The 8,022-nt window shown below is 53.3% G+C and overlaps 1 long non-coding RNA gene across 4 annotated transcripts; it reads right to left on the reverse strand.

Moving 5' to 3' along the window:
* Positions 1 to 278: 278 nt before the first annotated feature.
* On the reverse strand, positions 279 to 6,998 carry LOC123589558. 4 transcript variants are annotated; one of them, XR_006708393.1, is made up of 6 exons: positions 6,658 to 6,998; positions 6,151 to 6,257; positions 5,335 to 5,599; positions 4,764 to 4,820; positions 4,242 to 4,349; positions 279 to 3,892 (listed from the first exon to the last, which is right to left on the reverse strand). It is a non-coding gene; the product is annotated as an uncharacterized LOC123589558 (long non-coding RNA). The 4 variants fall into 4 exon arrangements; XR_006708390.1 differs by having other exon boundaries at positions 4,242 to 4,345; positions 5,335 to 5,602; positions 6,658 to 6,993; XR_006708391.1 differs by having other exon boundaries at positions 5,398 to 5,602; positions 6,658 to 6,992.
* Positions 6,999 to 8,022: the final 1,024 nt, after the last annotated feature.

Below are 8,022 nucleotides of genomic sequence, written 5' to 3' on the forward strand. Positions count from 1 at the left end.
GGAACATTTTTTGCTCTCAATAAGGCCTGCATTTTTTCCAGGCCATCTAAATTTGGTGCAGATCTCTCCAGGCCCCAGGCATCCAGGATAAGGTGGCACAGAGCAGCACACATTGACTGGACTTCAGCCCCTTTGAAGTCCTTTCTCTTGTTTTAGGTCTACATTGGAGATGCAATGAACTATTAAATGTTTTAGTTTTTTTTTTTTTTCTTTTAAACTGGAGTCAAATTGAGTAAGACTTGGCAAAAACACCCCAATGAAAGAATTGTAGATGGGACTTGGAAGAAAAAAATCTTTATTAGGCATCATAATTCTCATAATTGTTATTATTGACATACTCATCACTGTGAATCAGCCAGGCGAGCCTCAAACACATACTACCAGCACAGCCCTCAGTCCCGGTTGACTCATGGGGCTCTAAAACCACCCACAGAGTAGATGAGGGAGGCTCCATCTGTCCTAGGGAGAGTGCTTTGCAGCTGCCCCCAGAGGACTCCATTCTAAGGTTGGAACAAGGGGGTGGGGGTATTATGTAAGTTCAGTAGAGGCAAAGAGAAAATTATTTCCCTGTGGAGACAGTATAGATGGATAGATTTCTGTGTGTGTGTGTGTGTGTGTGTGTTTGTGTGTGTGTTTAAATGCTTTCCTATAAATGTTAGCGATGGATGTGGTTAGGAGAGAAAATGTATGTATATATGTACATACACGGGCATATGCCTGCTCAGAGAGCACCCTTCCGCCCAATTATTTATTTCTCTGGCTAAGGCTCCTCATGCAGCCACAAAAATTGTCTCTGCTCCCCACCCCTTTGGTGATAGAAATGACAGAGGAGTTTACCTTAGCTTTTGTGTTTCTTTTCTGCTTAAACAGAGATCTCAGCCTGGGCCGTCGCTGGCAGGGGAGACAAGAATATTACCAATTTTTCCTTTGATACATTTCTAAATCCATCTTAATGTATCTCATACAGTCACCTTGGGCAACATATGAGCTCCCATGGTCACGAGGACCATAATGATGGTGATGTGTGTGGACTCATGGGGGCCTTCTTAGCATATTCAGTCAGCACACTGCCTCAACGTGTCCTGTGTTTTAAAAATCATGTATTTTTCCCTTCGTTTAAGTCACAGGATATAATTAGAGGGGCTCAAATGGACAGGGAGGGGATCTGAGAAATGCCTTGGAAGAGCATCAGTCTTCAGTTTTCTTACATAAATATCACTAGGCATAAATAGGCCCAGAATATAGCAGAAGGGAAGAAGCTAGGACTGACCTTCACTCAGATACCTCTGTTTGGTGAACACAAAGGGGGCCTTGAAATTACACCAGGAGCAGAGTGTACATTCATCTCTGCCATTTGCAGCCATTAAAGCCCCACATAAAAATACATTTCATAATGAGACCTGGTGAACACAGGAAAACCCCACACCCATGCACACAGACCCGGCAAACCTAGAACACTCCCACACCCATTAAAGCTTTCTGGAACAAGAGTTTACATAAGTAATAAAAAATATGCCCCTCCCTTCCATAGTTTATCAGCAGCAGGAACCTGGCAGGCCTTGTCCATGGTGCCTGTGGTTGAAGCTCTCAGGGAGAAGCGTGTTAGGTTTCCACCTAAAAGGGCCATTACTTGGGGGAGGCATCTGGAGACTGTGCTGACGGGCAGGCACATCAGTGAAGGGTACAGCCCTGTCTGATGGAGTTATGGGAAAACAATCAGAGATGAATCTCACTATCGTGGGCAACCGTAGGGCAAAGGGTTGGTCATCGGAGGCTTAAATTGTGCCCCAAAACCACAAAAGCAGCCTTTTTAGGGGAGGAGGGAGGCAAGGGGATTTATGCCCCAAGGAGGCACCATTTGGAGGATGATCTGTTTTGAAGGCAGTGGCTGCCTGTGCCTCTTAGGACAACCCTGGCTAAGGTTCAGGGGGCAGAGAAACTGCGCTCTCTTCTGTCCTTTAGCCAAACTTGCCTTCTGGGAGTTGAGGGATAGCACCATGCCTGCAGTTTGCATGATGGAAACTGCAGCCTTCTAGAGAGAAGGGGTAAGCAGGTGGTGGCAGAGAAGGTTCTGGGAGTATCTAGATGGGATACAGCACATTTAACCTCTCCTGACTCCAGATACTCCTTTAGGAGGGCAGAGAAAGAACCTAAGATATAATCATTACATGGTGATTGGCACATAATAGGTACTTAATAAATCTTTGGGAGGAAATGAGGCTTGGGATCCATGGTATCTTTAAATGCTAATTTGCTAAGTGGGCTAGACTGAGGCTTTGCAGAGGAAAGAATGCCTCAGTAAGCTTCACCCCAAACTCCTTTAGGCCTTGGTTAACGCGTGAAGAATCAAGACTAAAATCCTGTGCATCCCTTATGGCCTTGGTCTTGCAAAGACAGGCCTCTGCCAAGGGTGGGAAAAGGGATGCAGCCGGCTTCCTGGTAGGATGATCCAGCTCTTGGCCTCCTTTCTCTGCAGGGACCTGTCCCTCTCCCATTTCCTCCACCTGGAAATTTATGAGTTTAGGTCTTGCCACCATCCACTGCAGCTACGGGGGCTCTCTAGGATCAGCTGCTGGTCTGTATTGAGTGCTGGGGAGGAAGGCCTGATTTGGGAAGCAGGTTCTTCAGAATGAGGGAGGGTTAGCGCTTTCCATTCCCTGACAGCCCCTTGCAAAAGAGGCTTTCCTCAGAATCAACACTTGTGCACATTCTGTTTTTCCTTCAGTTCAGATTTAAGAAGGAATTCATCCCCTCCCCCCTTTGGTACATGTAGGTTACTGCGCCTCTCCCTTCCTCTGCATCTCCTGGATCTCTGCCTGAAACTACAATTACAGCCGCAAGGAGGAAGTGAGATGCTCCTAAGAGCCCTGGCCACGCTTTCAGCCCTGATTGAGCTTATGAACCCTCCAGGAGTTTGTTCCTTCTTCCTTCTATATCCCAATGACTTCCTTAAGCTTGTCAGGTGCCCACAGCTCGACAGCGAAGAATGACAAACACCTCCCTCCTCCCTTCCAACTGGCTACCCACTCCGCCCCCCCCCCCACACCCCCAGCCTCAAGGAGAACACAATATATCTGTGGTCCAAGCCCTGGCACAGACTGCCAGTCTTCTGGATGCCAGATTATTTTTTTTAAAGGGCGAACCAAAAGCTAAGCCCAGAACAAAAACACAGCCACGGAAGGTGTCGACCCACATACAATGCGCCCCGAGCCCAGAGAAAAATATGCACACAGAAGCACTCCGTAATGCGCTCACAGGCACCCCCCCTCCGCCCCCATCGCATCTGTGCTTGCACAGATCTGTTTCTGTCACAGAATCAGCTTCTCTCCCTGAGTCTGTCTGCCTCTCTAAGCCCATGTCTGTCACAAGCTGCACACCTCCCCGCCCCAAGGGCTCCGGTTCAGGGTTAGCCCAGCCAGCGGGAGCCCGAGACCCCTCCCGCCCGAAGCCGCGGCGCTGAGCTCTGCGGTGGGCGCCTCGGCTCTGTGGCTCCTTCCCGGCGGGCCCTCGCGGACCGACGGTGCTCAGCCAGCCCCATTCTTGGCATTCACCGCGTGCCTTAATTGTATGGACATTTAAATCAAGGTCCGCTGTGAACACGGAGAGAGAGGCCTTTCTCCTGAGGAAGTAAAGGAGGAAGGAAGGACAGGTGGAAGAAAGGAAGGGGGGTGGGGAGAAGATGGGATGAAAAAAACAAGGAAAAATAAGTAAAAAGAAGGGCGCGTGCGTGCGCACTGACAGCGGGGAGAGGGTTGGGGGTGGGGAGGCAGGGAGAACAGGACCACAGCATCCTCCCTACCGCAGCTCCCCCAATCACACAGACAATGAGATAACAGCGACGTCTTCCAAAGGCTCTTTGTTCTCCCCCATCCTTTCGGATCCAGGCTTTTTCCTGCAAAGCGGAGGGGGTGGAGGGTTGGGGGTGTGGGTGGAAGTGGGAGACGGAGGGGTGCCTCCCCCGTGTTAATTACCCCGACTCCCTTACCCCCTTCCTCACGCCTCGCCTCCCCTGCAGCTCCAGACAATGAAAAAACAAAAACAAAAACAAAAACAAAAAAACAAAACACAACACCAACCCCACCTCGCCCCAGCACAGCAAACCCTACCCACCCATCTCTCACTCTCAGTTTAGCCCAGTAAACTGAGGGGGCCAGGAGGAGGAAGTCGAGGGCACAGAAAGCGGAGGGCAGCGGGGGCTTGGCAGCGGCTGCCAGAGCAGGGCGCGCCGCCGCCGCCTTTACCTCGCTGGCTGAGTGCGGGCGCAGCCTGGCCGGGCGTGCCGCAGGGGCGAACTGCCGCGCTCCGGGCCGGGATCAGCCTTCCGAAACTCGCCTGCTGCAGTCCTCTTGCTCAGGTCCCAAGTGGTGGAGGGGAAAAAGGAAAAGGGGGGAAAAAAAAGGGAAAAAAAAAAAAAACCCATAAGAGCGAGGCCCATCTGGCCCCTCATCAGCTTTGTCAAGTCTTGCATACGCTAAAATGCTAATGACCTAGATAGCTCATGCAAAATGCAGCAGGGAGGGAGGGAGTGAGGGAGGTGGGAGGGAGGAAGAGAAAGAGTGATGGGGGGAGAGCGAGGGAGGAGGAGACGGAGGGGAGGGGAGGGGAGGAGAGGAGAGGAGGGAGGAGGGATGAGAGAGGGGGAGAGGGAAAGGGAGAGGGGGGCAGAGAGAGGGAGAGAGAGAGAGAATATATATGTCTTCGAAACACCCCTACCACTCTCCTCACCCCACCCCACCCCACCCCAAACTGTCAACGGGCTTTACCAGGTAAAGGGTGGGCGTAGATTTAAAAGGTCACTCGTGTCTAATGCAGCTGGATCCCTAGGTCAAAAAAGGGGGGAGGAACAGAGGATGAGAGTCCCCAAAGCCAAAGGGATAATAAGACATTATTTTAAGCCCCCTCCCTCCATGCGCTCCTTCACCTCTCCACTCTGTTTACACACAAATCCAGACGCCTCCTAAGTGTGTACATGGACATATCAATTTTTCATCAATTTCTCAGAGCTTCTATCGGCAGACACCCATATTCTCCTCCCCAGCAAAACTCATCTTGTGAAGCTGAAGGGGGTTTAAAAAAACCTCTTTTTTTTCCCAAAACCCTCCTCCAGCTGGCCAGTCCCCACTCACCTACACCTCACTCCACTCTCCCGTTAGCCCCCGGACAACATCTCCGGTGTCTACTTTTTTTCTAAGCCTTCTACTTCCTAGTCTCTTCTCCAACACCTGGATCTCGAGGAGGGGAGGCAGAGGAGCAGGAAAGCCAACTTAAGTCTACCTGACCTCCCACCATTCAGTTCTCTTTCCCAGAAAAAAACGAAACAAAACAAAACCTTACCCCTCTCCAACAATGTCATCGTTCAAGCATGCCAAAAGGATAAATAAAATTCAATCCGAATACCCTCAGAGATCCGCACGCTTCATGGGCGCTCTTTGGCACGGGAGATCACTCCAGTTCCCAACCAGCGCTCCCGCGCGTCCCTTCTTGCCGAGCCCAAAGTGCTTTGTCCTGGGGTCCACTCAAAGTCTTCCTCTTTTTGTTCTTTTTAAGAGACTGGTCGCAGTCCGAAGTGTTTCAGCCAACCCATCGAAAGGCAGTAGATCTACTGGAATAAAGGGATCAAGATATATACATGCAGATGAATGAGGGAGGGATGCGGACAGGCAAAAGGAAGCCCACATCTAGGGAGCGGCCGCCCCGGCCCGGCCCCAATTGCTTCCTTTGCTGGGGAAGGGGCGGGTGGCGAGAAGGCGCTGGTGGTCGCTCCACCTGGCAGGAGGAAATGATAACCATGATAAGGAGCATCATGGTGATGATCATAAGCATGATAAAAAATTCAGAATCTCCCTTTGGTGAACCAGAGCATGCGTGCAGGAGGGACTGCACTGCTGGCTGCAGCGGCCGGGGGGAAGGAGAGGAGCGCAGGAGGCAAAGGTTGTGGCGGCAGCACCCTCAGATGAATAATAATAACGCGCAGCGCAAGTTGCGGTTCAGCCTGAAAATCCAGCCCTCCGCGTGAACTCGCGTCGAGTGCGGATTGCAGGGGATGAGGAGGAAGGGGGGGAGGGGAGGGAGGTGAAGGGAGGGGGAGGCGGGTAGAGAGGAAGGCAGAGAGGGACAGACAGAATTTGGAGCCTTTTAATTTATCCTTACCAAGCCCTAATCTCGTTCGCCATCCTCTTTGGGTGAGGTCGATCTCCTTTTTAAAAATTATTATTCCTTTAACGGATTATTCAGCTAAAAGAAGCCACATCTGCTGACTGTACCGAAAACAAGAGGATTAGGAGCCGGTCCACAGAGCGGGGCCCGCAGCCCCCCACCCGCTCTCTGCACCAGCACACGTCATTCTCACTGCCCCCGGGTACCTCCCTCTCCTTCTTGCTCGGGGAGAGCTGTGCCAAGGAAAATGCGGATTTGGGGAAAGTGAGAAGTGGGAGCGCTCGGAAGAGCGGGAAAGCCAAGGTTGGAGGTGGCAATTCGCACCCCCACATTCACACGCGCTTCCGTTTATCCGTTTCTATCCTGGGCAAAGGGGGCGCTTTCGCGATGCCCGCAGCGCGGCACCTGCAGTGAAGCGTGCCCTCCGCCCCCTAAACGTAACCGCGGCTGCACCAGTCCCCGGCAGACTCCCTTCAGCAGTCCTGGGTGTCAAACCTATACCTTAGGTCGACCGCCCCCTCCCCTTCCTTCGCCCCAGTAGCCGCGGCACCAGGGTTCACCCACTCCCTGTCTCTTCCGCTTTTGCAAACGGAGTGGGGGGCTCAGGGCACCCTCACGCCCCCAGCTTCTCGTCCCCAGGCTGGAGGCGCCAGACAGAGGTTTCCGCGGACCGCGGCGCGGGCGAGGCCCAAGGTGGGGGGTGGATGGGGGGGTATGCTGCGGCGGATGCGGTTGACATCACTGCGGAGAGCACGCGGCTGTCCGGCCGCAGCAGCGCCGTGAGCGTCTTTGCACCTCCCCTCCTTCCCTCCCTGCCAGCCTCCAGCAGCGTCTGGGCAGGACAGTGGCGGGGGTGGGGTGGCGTGGGGAGAAGGGTTGTGGTGGTGGGGGAAGGTAGTCCCTTCCTCCGCCCCCCGCCCCCCCGCAGTCAAGGTGAATGTGAAGGAGAGCGGGAGCGCGTGCCCGCGCCTCTGGGTACGTGCGCGCGCCCCTCCCGGGTCCCCTCCTCCCGGTTGCCACCACCCCCCCGCCCCCCGCCCCCTGCCGCCGCCTCCGCGCCCTCCGGTCCTCCCGCGCCCGCCGGGGCCAGATGGACTCCCGAGATTAGAGAGGCACAAAAGTGCGTCTCCACGTCCGGCCGCCACCCGTCCCGCGTACATTTAGACTCACTTCGGGAGGCGCCTTTGTTGTGTTGGTTGTGGCCGTGTAGTGTGTTTTTCCGGGAGCACGGGGTTAGCTTGGCCTTAAGGAAGGACTCAGGATGAATCTGCCTATGAAAACAAAACCCAAAGGCACCCCCCCAGACCAGACCCTCCGCAAAAACCCAGCGCCAGCAATGAGAAATCTTCGGTCTTTGCGAAGAGTCTGTTCTGCAGTCGCGGGAGTCCACCTCAATCCCGGCGATTTCCGCACACGCAGGGCCCATCTGCTTCTCCTGTTCGGGCTTTTCTTCTTTGATGACTTTTAAAAAATCCACAACAACAACAACAACAATAATAACAACAGCAACAACAACAACAACAACCAAAACTGTTTCTTGGGCAGCACTGGATTCAATGCAAGGAGGGATGGATAGGTAGAGCAAGCCCCTGACAGCTAAGAGCGGCTCCTCAAATCAGATGGCCCGTGCGGGGCGGCCGAGAGAGCGGTCCTGCGGGGGTCGCTGCAGATGGGCGCCCACCGAGCGGGAATGGTCCAAATGAATGGAGACCCTGGGCGCTGTCCTGCCAGCTTCAAGGCCATTTGGGCTCTGGTCAATTACTAGGTGTTTGTCCCAATGAAAGAATAGCAATCTCAAAACCTCTTAGCACTGGCTTTTTGCCTCCAACAGTGTACCACGAGAAGCTTAAAAATAAGCAGTTTTTG

This window comes from Leopardus geoffroyi, chromosome B1 (assembly GCF_018350155.1).
Source record: "Leopardus geoffroyi isolate Oge1 chromosome B1, O.geoffroyi_Oge1_pat1.0, whole genome shotgun sequence".
Lineage (NCBI taxonomy): Eukaryota > Metazoa > Chordata > Mammalia > Carnivora > Felidae > Leopardus > Leopardus geoffroyi.